This window comes from Solea solea, chromosome 4 (assembly GCF_958295425.1).
Source record: "Solea solea chromosome 4, fSolSol10.1, whole genome shotgun sequence".
Classification (NCBI taxonomy): domain Eukaryota; kingdom Metazoa; phylum Chordata; class Actinopteri; order Pleuronectiformes; family Soleidae; genus Solea; species Solea solea.
Window position 1 is genome coordinate 22909399 of NC_081137.1, and position 20973 is coordinate 22930371.

General features: G+C 40.7%; 1 long non-coding RNA gene across 1 annotated transcript; it reads left to right on the top strand.

Moving 5' to 3' along the window:
- The first annotated feature begins 1503 nt into the window (after positions 1–1503).
- Positions 1504–19507, top strand: LOC131458783 (uncharacterized). Its single transcript, XR_009240124.1, has 3 exons — positions 1504–1570; positions 16675–16774; positions 19357–19507. It is a non-coding gene; the product is annotated as an uncharacterized LOC131458783 (long non-coding RNA).
- Positions 19508–20973: the final 1466 nt, after the last annotated feature.

Here is a 20973-nt window from a genome sequence, read left to right on the forward strand (position 1 = left end):
GTCTAATCATGCCTGTGCTTTACCGGGAGATGAAAGCAGCTGACAGCACATGTGTTCTTCTGATAATAGAGTTCAATTAGCGGCAGACGCAGAGTCAGGACTAATGATGTTTACTCGTCACTCACACACAGGCATCACAGAGGCATGTCTGTGTGCTTGTGGTGAGCTCTTTGGACACAGACACGAATGGTGATGGTTTGCTTTGTTCTGTGATGACGGCCTCTTAGTGGGGGTCATTACTCATAAACACCATCGATGGGGTTTCACATGCAGCTGGGTCCTGGTGTCAGAGGCAACCAGGAGTTCACCAGAGTCTCAGCCTCTCTCTCCTCAAACACCTTGACTAAATCCTTCTAAATCACTCTGTTTCATCTGCACCGAACGTCCTCCACCTCTAATAATCTTCCTTTGACAGTACCAAGGCCTGCACGGTGCAGATTACAGGAATTAACGTTCAGAGGTAAAAGTACGAATAAACCCATGCCTTTGTTGTTCTCTGTTGGAGCAATTATCACTGTTTTCTTGATGGATTTCTTCACAGCATGTCTGTTGCAATCTGTAGTGCGAGGAAAGATGGAAATAGCAATGTCGTCCAAAATCACCCCAAAAAAGTCACGCCTATTAATGCCTATGGTCGTTTTTGTCTCGTCCCACCACAAGGTTAAACTTTCCACTCCAGAAAATATGTTTTCATCATATATACATCATTATTATCATTATAATAATAATTATTATTATTATCATTATTATTATTATTGTTAGTATTATCATTATTATTAGTAGTAGTATTCACAGAGTGTGTTTCAGAGCTCAGAAATCCAGAGAATACAGCATTGATGGTTCCATGTGGTCTTCACACACCAGGTCCAGTGCTTTGCGGAGCCTCTAGCCGGCTTTACCTCTAAAGGAATCACAGAATAACATTTCTACAGAGCCACTGTAAACTTCTTCTTCCAATAACTGTATTATTACTAAACTCTCACATATCAGCATGGATCTACAGTAGATCTACAAAATAAATGGTCTATAGTGGTTTGTAGTGGAGTAATGTCTATCTTATACTTCCTGAATGTGCCATTGTTTGAGAGGCAGAGGGGGGGGCATTGTATGGCTTTTATTTATTTATATAAAATAAACAAATATTTTCAAGAACTAGTGACTATCACACACATTACACAGTCCTATTAACCTTTTATTAATAAAACCAACTGTGTTATACACATGCAGACACTTATTTAGTTAAAGATCGTGTGCACAGGTAAAACACCTTCACTCACTGATGGTTTAATCCACCTGGATTTGTTTGTGGGAAGGTTTTTTTAAAGGAAGAGCTGTTTTCCCTCCGTTTCTTCACTTCCTGTTTGGGCTGAGCAAACCACTGCTTGATGTCCACAGCATTTTTGAAGGACAAATATGGACACCAGTGATGCTTCTTTATCAACTCTAATGAACCATGAAGGCCACATGTTGCTTCAGTGAGGCTCAACCAAGCACATGTAACAAAGGAGGAAACACCTTTTTGGAGTTGAAGACCCCACTGGACACTCACAGGCTCCAGCTTCAGTGAAAGGTAAAAATCATAAACACATAATATTATTGCACTCTCAAATGTTCAAGGTATATTTTTTATTTTCCCTGTCCTGCATTCTAAAGGTCAAATAAAACATTTTATGGGAGTGGTGTGAGGGCACTGATACAGAAACAAAAACAACACTTTATGATGACTCACACTGCGTAGGATAGGACACGACCCTTTAAAATCCTATTTACTATAAACAGTCTAGTCTAGTTTTATAACCAAAAAGTAGATCATGTGTTGCAGATTTCTTTTAGTATACAGTGTGTGTCCATGATAATGCATTTGTATTTCCTCGTGTGACTGTACCCGGCATACAGCACTTCCTGCCGCGTCTTGGCCCCAGAGCACTTGTCCTTCAGGTGCTGCATGTCCTTGGCAGATGAATCGCATCGGTTGGCAAACGCCTTCCATTCGGGTGCAGCTGATGTCTCTCCTTTGTCCCATCTCACTTCCTGTCCTTGCTGACCTTCTTCCTTGGAGTCACAGCCTCGTGTGCGCTTGTGTGATTACCTCTCCACCTTGATGTTACTGTTGTTGCGTTGTTGTCATGGCTTTGAAATTCCTTCCTGTTCCTCTTTTTCATGTTCTGAGGCACAGCTTAAATCACATATTTGTGCAATTGTTCTGGATTTAGTTTATGACTTCTTGTATGTGTTTTTCTGAAGGCAGGAGGTGGAAGGACTTGTGTAGGGAGTGAGTTGGATATCCTGTGATGGAGTACTGATAGTTGAGTTTGGGTTTTGCCACTTCTTTTACTTGCTTTGATTTATTTTTGACATAAATGGAGGTGAACCAGTGATGTTAAATGAATACCACTTTATAATATATAACAAACATGATCCTTTCATCATTTCTGTGAAAATGAAATAACTCTCCAAGTTACAATTTGAAGAGATCTTGACGATAATTACTACTTAAAATGATGAACATCGGAGTCACAGAGATGCTAATACTGCATGCACCCAGAATACCAATCTACACATCGTATTTACTGTAGTTCATCCTTACACGGAGTCATAACTACCAGAAGTAAATACATATCATTTTGATTAGTATAGATTCACAGGCAGAGTCAGGGTTCAGGTTTTCATGGTGAGTTGCAGTTTGACACATGAGTTTTTGATCTTCATTAACCTCAGAGGCACAGAATATTTCAGTCATGTTGTCTTGGCACAAGAACAAAACTCTGGTGCCCAATGAGTGAAAGAAGCAGGTTATCACTACAGGGGACTTAATGACAGCAATTGTCCTCAGTTATGGGAGGTAATAAAATAAGGAATACATTTAGAGGGATATTATATATTATATTATTATAATATTATATTAATATTTCATTTTTATTCTAATTGTAATTAACCCTATATGTATATATATATATGTATATATATGTATGTGTATATATGTATGTATATATGTGTATATATATGATATGTACAGAAGTAGATTAAAAAAATTACACAGAGTAATATGCAATTGTTGGATGCTCTTAGTATAAATATAAATATAAATGTATTGTACAAATTATTATATACAGATAAGGTGCAGTGAATACGCTATATTAATAGACATATGGATAAATGCTAATATACAGATTTACAGAATAATATACAAATTGTGGACATTTTTACAGGTTGACAGCTTATAGGGATTTTACGTGTGTTTGCTCACTGTTGTGTCATCTTCTAAAGACCAGGTCAGAACTCTGAAAGTCTGTGCATTAAGAACAAGAATGTAAGAATGTAAGAATGTAAAGCAGCAGCTACTGTACTGTACCAGAGTCATGGAGTAGTCACAGAGTGGCTGAATGTGCAGTGGACTGATGGAGAACGAGCCTGCTGTGGAAGCTGCACGTCTCAGACCACAGGACAGCCCCCCCCCCCTCGCTCCCCGTCAATATTGATATTGACTTTTAGAAAACACACCCATTTGGTTGGTGCAAAAGAGTGACTCACTGAGAGAAAAAAAACACGCGTTTATTCCATCTGATGCGAGTCATTACTGACCAACGACACTGACACACATTTAACTTGTTATCCTTTCATTTGTTTTGCCTCAGTAAACATATTAGAACTCTATAGAACTCTGTATTGTTCTTAACATACTCTAAATTCACAGGAAACCTTGAAGTGATGTTTCCATCGTCCTTCTGTGGGCTTGTGATACTGAATCATCTGAATCATCCAGGGAGCATGAAGTGTTCAAAAGTGTTGACAATTGCCCCCCCGAGGGTGCACCAACTGTGCAGCAAATAGCAGAACTTTAATTATACTCCAGCATATAATCCCATTAGCGTGTTCAGTGCAATCAGCAGGCACAGGACTGCTGTATCAAGTCTCCTTATAGCGTTGTGTGACCTCGCACTTTCATAATCACTCGCTCCTCTGCCTTAACGCTCGAAAAAGGGGAAAGACGTTGTGATACTGTACACGCTGCACACGTCTATAGCATTTAAACAATGAGGCTTAAGACTTAAGGCTCCACTCACAAGATACTGTGAGTGGTTTTTATTTTGAGCATATGATGAAAGAGAAATGTGGCATATCGCATCTCTTCAAGAGCTCACGGATTATAGTCTGTTTAGTCTTCTTTTGATTTAATGTGGTACAAACACTTGTGTAGCTGTAAAACAAAATACAAAAGTGTAACTTTGAAGCTGGTGTATGCAATCACAGGTGGGCAAATTAGACATCTGCTGCAGAGATTACACATACATTTGTCATTTTAGTGCTTTTTTAGTGACTGAGTTAGAGAACAGTATGGTAGGAGACGAAGGGGAGAAAACACAAAGATATGACGAGACAAAAAAGCTCATCCAGACAAACAAAAGACGAGAACGGCTGCAGAAGGCTTCACTCTGCATCATAAACCCCACTCTCCTGTGTTAACACTTGGAGAACCCTCTGATAAACATGGCATTTAGCTGGAGACATCCAGCCTCATCTGTCCAACTCCTGAGTGGACGCCACTTTTTTTCCTCTCCAGCATCTCTGCCAGCTCACGCTGGCATTTCAAAGAGTTGGGAGAAGAGATGCCACAAGTGTTTCCTAGCAACAGTTTGCTGCAAAAGCAGCACCCCCCCCCCCCCCCTCCTCCTCCCTCGTGTTCTGCTCCACCCCCCTCCCCCCACCCCTCAACTCCCTCCTTTTCTCAGATACCAGTTGCAGCATTGCACCACTTGCTTGTGACCTGAAACACATTCCACTTCTCCCCGATTCTCCCGCCTGCGTCTGATGACTTTAAGGTCCTTGTGAGATGTAGAGTAAAAACACACAAAGAGCCACTGCGGCAGTATTTTTAGTTTTTTACTAGCTGAACATTTATAAGGCATATAAGCCTGTCATTTAATTTTTTATCTGCTCCTTTTAATGCAGCTCAGGTAAAAGGAGCATTCATGAGCGGGGCCTGTGGTCGGCTGATGGATCGGAAGTGCTCCACGGATCTTAATGCACTTTGGAGTCGCGCCCACTTGGTTCTGCTGATTTGTAAACATACTTACAGAGCTTTGAGAATGGGTGTTTAGCCTGTCTGAGCAAAAAAAACAAAAAAAAACAAGCTGGAGGGCATGGGAATTAACTGTGCAATGCAGGCGACAGCAGGCAGGGGGCAGCCACGTCTGAACAAAGTGTTCTCCTAAAAGCATTTCAATGTCTACCACTGGAGGGCTTTTAAAGGGCGTCAGTGGATGGACCGAGGTATCTGTCTCTCACTGTGTGGGTCTAAAGGGAACAACATTTAGGCCAAGCATATGTATACATATATATATATATATATATATATATATATATATATATATATATATATATATATATATATTTATACACAAATGTCAATTCATGTCCTCCATCCCTCTTGTGAATCCCCCCGTGAGCCTGCAGCACGAGTTAACAGCAGACCTGAGAGCACTGGAGAGGAGACAGAGCACAGAGTGACTGTGACTGGAATCTTAAAGGTTTATCAACCTCTACGGTACGGGTTATAGCATCATAATGCGATGTTATCCCTGAGGATTTGTCACTGTACAATAAATAACTGTATTTAAATGTTTCTATGTATAAAAATAGCATCATATATAAGAAGGGAGAAGTTGTATAATGGATAGAAAAATCAACAAATGTCACATTTTTCCTGTTTTGGCTTATAATGGTGCTCTAAGTGCACAGGCAAAAACTTCGGCTTTTTAACATTTGGGGAAAGTGAAGTGATATATAAGTTTATATAAGTTTCAACTTTAAAGGCTAAATCACATCCCTTTGCTTTGATGAGGGGAAAAAGACTCGTAGAGGCTCATAGTAAAAAATGAGGTATTGCAGGGATTTAAATTCATTTAAAACGGCTAAAAAAAACATGACCGTATGCAATATATCTCCCTCATTAGTATCTTATCCCTCCTAGAAAGAGACAGGCAGATGTTTTTAAAGCACTGATGCAAGAGTTTGATTCCAGTTCTTCTCATTTTTAAACTGAACTCTCAGGCTGTAAAAAAACCCAAACACCTCACCTATCATAAAACCCTCACAGGCTTCTAGCTGCGTAATGTTTGACACATGATTATATTTAGGATTCTTCTGCAAAGGCCTAGTGAGAACAATACATTCAGCTCAGCATGAAGCGTGCGTACGCCAGGTGCTAAATGTGATGAACACCGATGCAGCACCTGCTGAATAAATGACTCATTTCTATGTTGTGAGGTTGTGTTGACGAGTGAACAACACAGATGACCCCGCCCCCCCCACAAATACCTCCTATGTTATATTAGTGGTTATATTAGTAAGCTCATATTGGGAAACACCATAGCTGATATATTGAGGAGTAAGTTCAGTCACTCTTTCTGTCCCGTCTCATCCGAGCAACATCTCATTTAAAGTCTGTTCATTAACAAGTAGCTAATTAAACTCACATTATCTATAATTATGGAGTTTTTACATCGCGCTTTCGAGATAAATCCCCTTTAGTATGGCTTCGGTGTATAATTAGCCTTAGTAAGCACCTACTATACACATAATTAGTGGGAAATTGATACTAATACACCTGTTTGAAAGACACCAACCTTTACAGAAAGAAATGATTGTTGAACTGAAAGTTGTTACCTTAGGATAAAAGAGGCGTAAGACAGATGTGAGTATTTGTGTTTAATGGAAATGCAGGCTGAGCAACTACAATTCAAGGGGGCTTATAGGGAATGATGGGTATTATAAAATGCCCAAACTATAGTTTGTACAACACCAATGCTGCAAAGTCAAAAAGATGCAAGTTGCTTTTGAGGATTCTTGTTGCATTCTGGTCTATAGTAGAGCTGCAACTAACGGTTATTTCTACAATCGAGTAATCTGACGATTATTTTCTAGCACAATGTTGAAAAATGAGTGATGAGTGTTTACCAAACCTGGAAATCGTTTTTTTTTTTTTTGTCAAATGGACCAAAGAAAGCAGAAAATATTCACATTTAAGAAGCTGAAAAATCACAACACTTGTTTTTATTGTTAAAAAACAACAACCTCTAAAACGGATTCATCGCTTATCAAAATAGTTGACGGTACATTTAGTCATCGATTAACAATCGATTAATCGAATAATCGTTGCAGCCTGAGTCTATAGTTTAACACCCAGTTTGTTCTGAAGCAGTATCTGTAATTGTGACATGGAAAATGGGCAACTTGTTGTCTATATTTAACCATATTTTACCCAATAACACTGGTACTGTGGTTGCTGGATGATGTTTTTTGAGATTACTTTTCACGCTGAGTTATAAGGAAGTAGGATTTTCATCATACTTGATCAAAACGAGAAATGTTTCTCCAACCATTTGTTTAGCTGATGATGTGATGTCAACTTTATTTAAATAATCATATATTGCAGCTATAGTTATAAACCCACACAAAAAAAAATAATACAGCTTTTACACAGGTTGTTTTGTATCTTTATTAGATTTTCTCTTCACCTCAGGAGCATCTTTCCTCTCACAGTATTGATCAAGTCCATGCTTGGCCAGTAGATGGCACTAATAATCCACCAGAGGAGGTCATTGAGGCAGGCAAGAGGCACGTTGCAACAGCAAGAATCTCATAGGTTAATTACATAGCACTCTCATGCGAGGGAACGTGATCTTTCAAACAATATCTAACTGAATAGAAGCACAGTGAGTGAGACGGGCAGAGGCAGATAAAAGAGAAAGTGTGTGTGTGTGTGTGTGTGTGTGTGAGATGACGGGCAGAGAGGAGTCTTTTATTTTGCTCGCTCATAATTGTGTCACTGTGTTTACCTGCTAATAATCTATACTTAGCTTCCCCAGTTTGCCGTCACTTGTTTTCAGTGGCTTCCTTTTTGTCAACATAATGGCAAACAGAAGTCGGCAAAGCCTGTGTGCCAATTTAATCAAAACTCACTGACCTCTCCCGGGAAGCAGAGAGAAACACTGAAATATTGTTTCCACATGCAGCCCACAAAAAAACATCATCTATAGATGTTAGGCTACAAAGTCAGTGGGTACACACCACTAAGGGAGGTTTGGAAATTCTGTAGCTTTTGTAAAAAGAAGACAGCAGCAGCGAGGAGGACGAGTTTAAATGGATGGAGATTGTGTATTTCCTTGCTGAGCTGCAGTGTAGATGTGTTGAGACAAATTGGAATTTTGAAAAAAAGATGTAATGATATAATTTCAGTTTAAAGTTTGGAGCAGCTGAGCTGAGTGATCGCCTGTTTAAAGGTTACATCATGAGATGAGAATTAACCTTAAGAGCTCCAGAATGAGTGTGACGTGGTTTCTCCCCAGTTATATCACTTTGGGTTAATATGTGTCATGGGTCCGTGCAACAGTGTTTGCATTAATTAACACACAAATGATTTTGAGGTGATTGCGAGTGGGGGAAAAAAAACAATTCCATGCTAAGATGGGGACTTTTGTAAGAGAAGGACATTTCATCAACCTTTCCACTTAACTCACACAGTCCCTTTAAGTTAAGATAAGATAGTCCTTTATTTGTCCTGCAGTGGGGAAATTTACATTGTTACAGCAGAAAAGACAGTAAAGATAATAAATAATAAACATGCATTACCAAAAAAAGTACAATATATAAAGATATTAACACTAAGACTTAATATATATATAAAAGTTAAAGTAGAATGTACTGTATTATAGACAGTTTGCAGAATATACAGAGTATGACTTTGATATTTACATCATAAACAAAGATTGAACACGGGAAATTATACAAAACACACTAAAAAAAGTACGAAACAATGTAGAAAAAGACTGTTTAAAGGGAAAAGGCTAGAAAGTAGAGAGAGCTGCTGCAACAGGCTGCCACACAGGAGGCGCCATCTTGCAAAATTAGGTTTTTGCAAGTCATGCATATACATGACGAGCCTTTAGGGCATCCGAACAAACAAAACAAAAACAGTATAAAACAGGATGGTAAATGTGCAAACTCTTATATTTAATCAATATTGACTCTCATTAAAGACTTCATCAACAAACCGAGTCAGAAAAACTAAATTCCAGTCATTTTACGACACCGTTGCCGATGTCAGAACACTGTAACGTGATGTTTTTGTACGTGTCCTGCATATTTGATATTTAGAACCCTGCTGTAATTTCAACATTGATGACCGTGCATGGTCACGTGTGTGTCTGTGTATGGAGAATAAGGCAATAAAGGCAGGGAGGGAGGCAGAGGCAGAGGCAGAGAAATACACAGTTTATGTACTAATAGGTAGTCTGTAACCATGGACTGAAAGCATGGACATTATTAACAGGAGCTATTAGTGTCGCCACAATGAGACGCAAGTAGTATAAAGAGTACACAGGGGCACCTTTTTTACACATTTAGCCCAGAAAGCATTGACCATTATGGTGAAGGAACCCTGTGTATGTGATTGTATCCCAATAACTACTGTGTTCCCACGGTGGCAATGTTCTTACCTTATGCCCATGTATGAAAGTGGCACTTTGTCACAAGATTCAGCTGAGGTTTGAGTATTTTCCCGGACGGCAGGGTTAGAAAAACCCATTCTATGATAATACATGCTACCTTATAGGCAGAGGGACCACAAAACACTGTTGATTAGCAGCCTTGCAGCCAGTAACTGGAGGTTATTTCACGTTAAATGTTCTAATCTATTGACTTCTGTATTTTAACCAGTCGTTTTGTATGTATGTGTATATATATATGTATATATATATATATATATATATATATACACATATATGTATGTATATATGTATATATGTATATATACATATATACACATTTTATCATTAATTTATCAGTCATTTAACATAAACGTGAAAATCTGTGAAATTGAATGAGTCGGTTAACAACGTTGACGGTCTCTAAAGAGAACTCGTCCGTCTGTCCCAGTTTTCTGAACAGACAGCTCCTGTGACGGTGAATGAATTTTAAAAAAATGAGCCCCTTTCTGTGGAGAAAGTTGACAAAAAGAAAAGAGGAAAGTTATGTGACAGAGAAGACAAGGGGGGTGGGGGGGGGGGGGGGGGGATAATGTCAAAGACCTGAAAGAGCAGTTCATAAAGAGACAGACGTCCAATTCTCCTGTAAGGAATGTGTGGTGGCAGCAGTGAGACAGGCGCTCAATACGGGAGGTGACTTACTGTACCTCACACAGCACCACTCTCCTCTGTATTGGAATGTCTCTGTATAAGCCTCATTCTCCAAAAACACATTTCGTTTTAAAAGCGGCACAATTTTTCTAAATGCAATTTTTCTGTAGTGAACACCACTATTTCGTCAGGTGTTGATAAAAATGCTCTGATAAAATAAAATCCACGACAAGTCTACGACGAACCCAGATATTCATTCCCACTCTATCGACTACCATGTTATTGTCATACATTTTAGTTATACTCAACTGCCCTAAATCTGTAGAATAAAAAATAAAGTTACAGCACAGCTAAATGTGGTTAACACCATCAGGCCCTGTATTATTGTGCACCTGTACAGTCTGAGCCGACGGTGTAATACCTGTCAGTTCAGGAAGGAAGTGATTGAATAAAATTGAATTTGGCCACGGACCGATATAAAAGGACAAAGTATCGTCAGGAAATGACTGATGGAAAATTAATTTTATCACAATTAAAACTTTAAGAGACATAGTTCCAACATTTTATGACCTTTTCAATACTTAAAATGAACACAAATAGAGCAAAAACACTCCTGCTGCCCAAACATGAGATTGCACAAGCTTTAATCACAGGAATATAATATCAGGGGAAAGGAAATGACGGATAAGGATCAGGTCAAATAGATATTATGCAAAAACCGGGGCTTATCTATCCGTGTAGTTCGGAGACGGAATTAAATAATTACATTTATCTTAAGCGGCACATTGGGTAAAAAAAAAAAAAATGGAAGGAGATGCATGACATTACAGTGTGTCATTAGAGAATCTCCGATAATAAATGCATGTTGGGAAAGGGTTTCAGGCTGTGACAATGAAAGGGATTAACTTTGTGAGAGAGAGGGAAAGAAAAAGAAAATGATTGAAGGAATAAAATGATGCCAAGATTTTTGAAGGATGGATTTTAGGCACCATGACGTATTAAATCCTTCCCTGGCGTGCGTGCCATGGTGGAGGGGACAGCTAAGTTGCACTCATTCTGGCATGTATGTGTGTGTTTTACACACAATGGTTAAATTTTAGGATATATTTTGGCTCATTCACACACACACACACACACACACACACACACACACACACACACAGAAGCATCATATCTCTGGTGTTCACCTTGACTTGGCAGAGGGCTGCCTTCATAAATCCCCTCTTATCTCGAGTCTCAAACACACCCAGATGTATGACCGTGGAATCAGATTGAAATTTGTAACATTATCAATAGCAGCGACACACACACACACACACACACACACACATGCAAAGACAGAGGGTATTGTTGTTATTTGTGTTGCAGCTGCCCTCAGGGTTGTGGAACTCTGCTGTACAGCAAAGTCTGTGTTAATTAGCCGTCTCCATCCCAGCATCTCTGACATCAGTCTTGTGGGAAAGGTTCACGCGGTTGTTGTGGAGTTCCTCTGTGGAAAAGCTCTCACAAAGCTGGTGAACACAGTGAAGCTTTCCAGTAAATCCAGAGATTTTCCACAAGAGCTGGTGGAGACTAAAATAAATGGACTATTTTCCACCGATATAAAAAAAAACTGGATCCCATAGTTAATTTTGTGCAGACAGGTTTGTTGTAACGTGACATATAGCATCATTTTTATTTATTTTATTTTAGCAAATGCCAGAGAAATGACGTGTTTATGTGCAAGTGACCAAGCTCGTTAATGACTTTGAGATGAAGGTTGGAGAAAAGAAACAAGTTTGGTTAAAATCGGAACATCTATGTGCGACTTAGACACAATAGAAACAAATCTGAAATTTAGCATTTAACACAATTTTGGCCACTTTCTGTCGCATCAAAATTTCCCATAACATTTCTGTCTGACCATGACCCGACTTCTGGGGGCGCTATAGAGCCCTGAGGAATAATAGAATACACATGTACAGAGTCCAAAAATACTGAGCATTGATTCCTGGTTTTAATTCCTTGCCAGATTATGATAAAGTCGGTAGTAGGGCTGAAGAGAGAGAGGTGTGTGTGTGTGTGTGTGTGTGTGTGCGTGTGTGAGTCGAACAAGGGTGGTCAAGACACCTGGGAACTCAAGTGGGTCAGTGCTCGGAGCACTAACTGGCTGCTGACACAGGTTTTTGCAGAGTATCATAAAACCAGTGCCACTGTCATGTGGGATAGAATGGTTGATAGAGGGGGAGGAGAGACGGGCTAATCAGAGGACTTTATTAGTTTAGGGACAGGACAGGACGGGGGGATGAGGGGGGACAGGAGTTTTGAGAAAGTGAAAGATTTGGAGGAAGAGAGAAGAAAGGAAATGCAGAGAAGGTACGCAACCACTGAGTCAGAGCAGAGGGAGAAAAGAGGAAAAGGCAAAAACGGGGGCAGAACACCAAGGTTGGAGCACTGGCATCCAGAGGGACAACCCACCTGCAAAGTAACGCCATTGGGCATTGATGCTGCCCCTGCCATGATTTATAGAGCTGTCAGTTATGACAAATGCAGCACTGTATACATGGCCTACTTCAAGATAACAGAAACACATATTTCCTCAGTCTGCTCCCACGTTGTCTCCCTATGGAAGTGAAGGGCCGACCGTTCTTCCTATAATTTGTCTATACGCTGCATTTTGTTGCTTAAGTCCTGTAATCCTCCATCACCTCCGTCACATCCATCACTCATTTGTGTGACTCTCCAGTTTAGGATACTAAACCATCAGCTGAGTGGCTGAGTGGAAGTGGAACTGATCACAGTCCTGTGTGTAGGCTTTAGGCTCAAGTGGTTCTGGGACTGCAGTATTTATTTTGGCAGTGGAGCCGTACGTGGCTATATAACCCGTCACAGCACATGTAACAATATGCCACAGTGCTGCATTTATGTCCACTTTTAAAAACCCTCTCTGACTAAGTGGAATCGCTGTGAACACACACTCCCTCAGGGTTTGTCAGCCTTCCTGGAAGAGAGTCTTCTTCTCAGCACACAAACACACACACACAGTGAATCAGAAACTATAAACTGCTGCTACACTGTCAACTTATCAAGTACAAAAAAATAAAACCAGGACTGAAAAAAATAAAATCTGATAGCGATTATCAGTGCAAATTTGATTTATTCTATTTGAATTTCTCCGTATTATTCAATTAAATGAAGCTTTATTATCTAAGTCAATGAAATATGAAGTTTGACCCTGTGCAGCTTCTGCTGCAAACAGAAGAAGCTGCTCTTAAATACATTCCTGGAAACAAAATAATAATAGGAGTGAGAAGTGGAAGACACAGAATGACTGTGCGTCAAGGTGACACAGACTTTTCTTTTTTTTGTGTGTGTTTTCAGTTACTCGGCTGTAATCAGACATTTAGCTATTGCACTTTCTCCTGGGAGTTGAATGCATGAAAGGTTAGGTGGTATATGCAGATTGTTAGTGGTTTTTCACCCTAGCAGAGAGTGTTAGGCTTTTTTTCCCCCCACCCTGCAACCTTACCATTGTCATCAAATGTGCTGCAGTGCACTAAAGAAACCCTGTGACGGCCAGCCCTCCTGATCAGCTTGTTGTTGCAGGATTGTGTTATATTCTGGAGTTTTTCACAAAGAGGTTTGAGTAAAAGACAAAGTTACGTTACGTTACCCCTTACAGTAAAGTATACTGTGTGTGAGTGATCCTGGGACACAAAAGAACGTGGTGGAGGTTGAACATTACAAGTTTTGACTTACAATAAATGTCTAGAATTACTTTTTTCACCTAGGTTCCAAACCAGCCTGGTGGTCCATGAGCGACCCCTAGTGGTGCGCAAGCTGACAAATGTCAGTGTTTTAATTTCAGTATTTCTCAAACTGCCTGCGGCATACATATGTTGTTGTCAATATCAAATCAACGAGTAGCCTTGGGGCTATTTAGAGTTAGGTGGTCCGTGCAGTTTGACGATGACGAAATGAACGTGGATCTTTGATGACGAAAACGCGACGAGACGTGTGCAAGTTTTCGCTGACAAGACGAAAATTTACGTAAATATCAGTGGGTGGTTTGTCAGACGTTCAAAATGCATGCTTACTGTGCGCCTAATCGGTCACTTAAAACCTAAAGAAAGCCTAAAAATTCCTTGGTCCATGTTTCAAGACAGGTCAGAACACCCGATTTACGTGGGCCTCTCCTGGGACAGTTGAGCATGGGTTCAGTGGATCCTTGGTCTGAAAAAGTTTGAGAAACACTGATCTGAACCTTCGAGCTGAGCCTCACTTTCACAAAGTCCCTGCTTCACATGAGTTACAAGAACGCCTTGACCAGTGCCCGCTGTTAGCGACGCGGCCTGTCAGTCAAGAACCCTTCCGTCAATCATCCGCACCGTTCTAATTCTGTCCTGTGCGAGCACCTGTGGCCCATGTGGTTTGTACATGCATGTGTTTGTGTGTGTGTGTGTGTGTGTGTGCGCGTGAGGACGTCCACACGCAGTGTATCTCTGTCAGTGTATCGCCCTGCTTCATGTGTGAATGTCACTTCATGTGCAGAGTGAACCATGATGGCTTGAGGCCTGTGTGTGTGTGTGTGTGTGTGTGAACCCTCTTCTGAGGTGTGTCAGCAGTGGAGGAGAGTGACAGCACATGTCACCCGTTGCCCCAGATACAAGGACAGATCATCTGATATATGAAAGAGCTTCTCCTTGGCCTCCTCGTGGAAGGCTGCTAAAACATGACAAGTGCATTCACACGTCCTAGGAAGAAAAAACACACACATACACACACACACACGTGTGCTGGTCACAATGATTTATTTTTATTATTTTTTTTAAAGCTGCATTCATTTTCTAACCCCTAACATACACCAACTTGACAAAATGCTCATAAACCCGAGCTCTGCATTGTCTAAATCGTTGCCTGAACACTCGCAGCGATCACAGCCAAGTGTCGGACGGACAGAGCCGTGGCTCTCAGCGCGTGGTGAAGCCATCGATCGGTTAAAGCTTGTCAGAACCTCTGTACGGACCTGAGAACAAGACCTGCAAACACTCGAGTCACAAATGCTTACTGCATACATTACAAATCTCCAAGGGTGGACGCGGACTGAAAAATGGCTTACATTCACACACACTCACACACATATTGATCGATACGACAGTGGACATTGGGGGACATGTCATCACGGCTGTAAACGTGAAATGACTTTCATCACATGCTGAGGGCGCTGAACAAATGGATCTGACTCCTCATTCGCACACTGTTTACACTTTTCTTTACTCAACAATACTTCTATTTTGATATCTCTTTCTCCTGATGTCGTCTCCTCAACCGTCTCTGTTTGCTCATTAGCTCCACCCATTGGTTTCCCTTTTCCCTTTTCTTCTGTACCCTATAATCCCATTTAACGTTGTGTATGTTCTAGTGCAGCATTTATCATCCGTAACGTCGGTCAAAGAACTTGGCATTGACCTTTTCCTGAGAGGGGTTTTGTATTGTGTGTCTGTTTTTTTGAGAAGATATGGTGAACAAATGTCAGTGAACAGAGTTTCCTGCAATCAGTCACAGTGTGATTATCTACCGTGGGCTCCGGTGGGTTTGTTACAGCGACTGCACCTGTGGTTTCAGGAAAGCCAGAGTTAATGAAAAATATATGTTACCCTACACTGTTTGTCTGTGTTTCAGTTCTGCGTGTGGGAATGGAGGTCAAACAATTGATAAAGCTGCTTTCTGTACATAAAAACTCCCTGGTCTCTGAACCCGACACAAGTAATTACCCCTTGTGGCTGTGGGTGCTCAACAAAAGCAACACCATTGTTTCAGTTTCTATTTTTTTCACTAAAAAATGTCCCTTTGACTTTAATGTTGCATGTGCAAACCTTTAATGGTTTGTGCTATTGGAGAAATTCCAACTGTTTCTGAAAGCTGAGAAGTTGCACGTCAAAAACCAACGTGTGGTTATTACGGTAATTTCACTCGCGCTGTTACGGGAAGCCTGCGAATCAGTGTCTTTGTCACCAGAGAGGGGAGAGTGGGAAAAATGCCTGTACATAGTTTTTGGGGCCTGTTTTTGGACATTTAAACATTTAAAATATGTGTGTTGTACTGTTCAAATTTCAAATTTAACACATAGTCTGGTGTTCATGTTTTCTTAATTTTTAATTGTTAACTGTAAATAACTGCCAGATAATGTCATTTATTCTGGGAAAAATGGACAAACGCACTTAGTTACTTAGCACATTTTCTGGACTTTTTATGGATAAAATAAGCTAAAAGGTGTTAAAAAAAAGGGTTAAACCTGTTACTACAGTGTCCATGCATTTCTCCAATTTCAGTCAATGTAACCACAGCCAGAGACCCACAATATAAATGTCTCCCCAGTGACAAATAAATCTCCCATCACCCATCACTGAATTGTTTTTTAGATTTGTTTTACTGAGGCGACATATGGCCTTCTGACATTTTAGTTTTAATTGATAGTGGAATAAGAACTAGGCTACAACGTCAAACCTCTGTCTCGTCGTATCTGTTGTCTCACGTTCTGTTTCTCCCTCTTTTTCAGACTCTGACTTCTCCACCTCCTTCACGCCGTCCAGAACAGTCAGGAGAAGCTGTCATCACGCATCTCCAGAGACGGATTATTGAGCACTGCTTCTGACGTGGTGAGTGGATATCGCTGATGTTTGAGAGGAGAGTCTCTTGCAGAGTGGCGGCTGGTTGTGACGTAACCCATAAGAATCTGACTTCTTGTCTTGAAGCTTCCGGTGTTTTGATTTGACTGGCACCAAGTTGATGTTTTTCAGCCGGGTGTCACCTGCAACAATAATAACACCAATAAAATCAATATCTCTTCATTTCCTGGTTGGCCTGAGGCAAATATCGTAAGACGACGTCCATGATGTGATAGCAAAAGCATTTTGTATTTTTCAGTCACACATTCAACCCGCAAAGGTAGTTGGGCTACATGGCATGAATATAAATCCTGACATAGATATAACCGGGTTCAAAAGATTGGATTGTGAATAGAATTTCACCAAAATAAATAGCAAATTTTGGAAACATTGTTTCTCATCACACAGCTGGATAAACACTTAAATTCACCACCGTTGCCCTTTCAAATCCATTCCCACTTTTATTTATTTCTTTTTTTAACTGATGCAGTTTTCCATTTGATAAAAGATATTATATTAAAAACGTGTCTCTGTGTGAAAGACACGGATTAAAAATGATTTTGACAAAAACACTGTGAAAGTCTGGCAAGCATATAAATCGTATTCAATATAATGGAAAACTCCATGGTTGGGGGTCTCACCTGCTTTGTCAGCATAGTGCTATTTTGTTGTTGTTGTTGTTTTTTCTCCCCGGTGAAAGCTTTGCAGCAGTGAAGTGGAAACAACGTGACATTCAGCTGTCCTACCTGGAAAAATGAGTTACACCAAAATTTAATTCACAGGTTCTATCTGCTCATCTGACCTCCAAAGCAAGTTGAGCGATAGTTTGAGAGCATTCTCTGGAAGATTAAATTCCTCTCCAGCTAAATCTCCGCGTGTCCCATTTGATTCCTGAGGCGGGCGTATAATCACCTTCACAAATATTGTATACCCTTCCTGGCCAGACTCTGCTGCTGCTGCTGCTGTTGATAACAAACGTGTGATGTCTCATTTTTAAGATAAATAAAAATATCTTGCAACTAAAACAATAGGTGAAACCCCTTCTTTTACTATCATCTTTGTTCAGTATACCTAAAATGGGACAATTTACAATTTAATTTATATTATTCTCTGTCCTTGCAATATAAGAGCGTTGTGTTTTCGTGGATAACATCAGACTTTAAAAGTCTGTGCTTTGAGGATGTACTATGATTAGCTCTGCGGCAAAGAGCTCAAAATTAAATAAATAAACATGGTCAACACACCAGTCACAGCCCATTATATTGATTTAATCTACTTTAAAGCAGTAATACACTAAGAGCCACTTCCTCGTGACATGAACATTGATCAATTACAGGTGGAGCTGCTCCTGCACAAAGACACACTGATTTGAAGGCCATAGTATACTTTCCGTGACTTGGTACATTCCACTCTTCCCCTCTGTGTCCATGTATTTGGAATGTTCCACTTATGTTTTCATGGTCGGAGCGTCTTCATCCACGCACAGAGCCGGAGGAAGCAGGAGCAGCAGCGGGGACGAACGCGTGGTAATTGCTGCCTTAAATCATCCACACATAGCTTCGATTTCTCTGTTGACGCTGTGTTCACACATGCTGTTAACATCCGACCTGAGCGATCCGATCACAGGTGTTCAGATTACACCTGCGGCTGCTGCGAATGTGACGTCACTGCACGCGTGTGCCGTCAAAGCCACTGTCACTATTCCCTGTTTTCAAAAACGACTTATCTTGATGTCAAATGATGTCGTTAAATAGTATACAGACGGACAATGGCAGCAAACTTTGTCCACAACTGAAATGTGTGCGGACAAATTGACAATGAGGATAGTATGTCAACAAAAAACGTCCAAATATAAACTTTCAAAAATGTCGTACTGTAGTATGTCAACACAAACTGTGAAAATATAAATAGTTAAATATGTCCTAGTACATTATGTCAACAAAAACTGTCCAAATATAAACTGTCAAATTTAAAAAGATGTCCGAGTATGTCAATAAAAACTGTCTAAATATAATATACCATCAACACTATCAAAAGATTAGTATCTAGTCTGGCCAGTAGGGGGCAGGTCAAGTAAAAATAGCAGCTTGGGGAAATACCAACTGTTCAGGAGCAGTTTAGTAGAATTTAAAAATGTAAGTGTCCATGTTGATATACCGACTAAAAAAACACAAACAATTTACTTACATTTCTTCACTCATTTACTGCATTGACCACATTTTAACATTTTAAACTGCCTATTATTTTGTCTTGTCATGTCCCATGACTGAAGACAAAATATAAATATACAACCTGTGCACTTCCTGTTGGAGGACGAGGAGGAGCTAATGTTTTTTTTTATTATTATCTAAACAGTGCTGATGTGTGTCAATAATACCTAATACCATCCCTTTAACCGAGACTAGTCCTAATTCGTGTGCCGATCATGTTTAAGCAGCAGTTACCAAACACCTGGACCCAAAACCTCATATTTTTTTTTTACTGTGGAGCGAAAGTTTCAAGAAAGAAATTCCTAACTCTTTATCACCTTTTTTTTTTTTTTTTGGCTGTGGTTGTGGATCGGAACCCTCCAGACTGGAACAACTCCATGGGTGTGGAACTGAAGCTGTCGGAAAGGAAAAACCCTGCGGTTGTGGAGCCAAAGCCGCCGGAAAGGAAAAACCCTGCGGTTGTGGAGCCAAAGCCGCCGGAAAGGAAAAACCCTGCGGTTGTGGAGCAAAAGCCGCCGGAAAGGAAAAACCTGCGGTTGAGGAGCAAAAGCCGCCGGAAAGGAAAAAACCCTGCGGTTGTGGAGCAAAAGCCGCCGGAAAGGAAAAACCTGCAGTTGAGGAGCAAAAGCCGCCGGAAAGGAAAAACCATGCGGGTGTGGAGCAAAAGCCGCCGGAAAGGAAAAACCCAGCATTTGTGGAACCAAACCTGTCGGACTGGTACTGAACCCTCTGGGTTGTTCTGAACTAGCTGGTTTGGTTCCACAACTGCAGGTTTTTTTCCTTTCCGGCGGCTTTTGCTCTACAACCGCAGGGTTTTTTCCCTTTCCGGCGGCTTTTGCTCTACAAACGCAGGTTTTTTCCCTTTCCGGCGGCTTTTGCTCCACAACCGCAGGGTTTTTTCCCTTTCCGGCGGCTTTTGCTCCACAACCGCAGGGTTTTTTCCCTTTCCGGCGGCTTTTGCTCCACAACCGCAGGGTTTTTTCCCTTTCCGGCGGCTTTTGCTCCACAACCGCAGCCAAAAAAAAATAAAAAAATTCTCACCCCTTTTTGTAGCTTAGTGGGCCCAAGCCTGCCCTGTACCCAACCCCACTGTCCGGGAACCGCATCTGACACCTTTTGCCGTTGTGGAACCGTGTCTGACACCCTTTGCCGTTGTGGAGCCGAGTCCGACACCCATTGCCGTTTTTGGAGCCGAGTCCGACACCCATTGCCGTTTTTGGAGCCGAGTCCGGCACCCATTGCCGTTTTTGGAGCCGAGTCTGACACCCATTGCCGTTTTTGGAACCGAGTCTGACACCCATTGCCGTTTTTGGAGCCGAGTCCGACACCCATTGCCGTTTTTGGAGCCGAGTCTGACACCCATTGCCGTTTTTGGAGCCGAGTCTGACACCCATTGCCGTTTTTGGAACCGAGTCTGACACCCATTGCACATTGCCGTTTTTGGCACCGAGCCTGGCACCCGTTGTCGTTTTGGAACCGAGCCTTACACCCATTGCACAACTCCATTGTTCTGGTATTGAACTTGTCACCTTGTGGATTGAACAACCTTATTTGTGGTTGTGAATTAAGCCACTAAGCCATGAATCTCTGGAGCATTCAGGTCTTTTTGTCTCCTTTGAATCTTCACTTTGGATGTTGAACTTAAAAAGGTTTTGTTCTTCATAGGAATTGAACCTATGACTTCAGAACTTAATAACAGCATCCTTACCCACTGAGCTATCTGCTCCCACAGCTGTTCTGGTTTTCTTGGAGCTTTTGACTTCTTTCATTTAATGTTAAACTAATAAAAAAAACATAATGGGATTTGAACTCATGACCTTCAGTTTGTGAGTCTCATTCTAACAGCATGAGCTATTCTTACTGAACTGCATAGCAACATTTTCTTGGTATTTTTAACTTTGGTGTTTTTAACTTTTTTTGGTCAGATGTTTTAAAATTTTGCAGAATTCAAAATGTTGAGTGTTGGACTTGAACTTATAA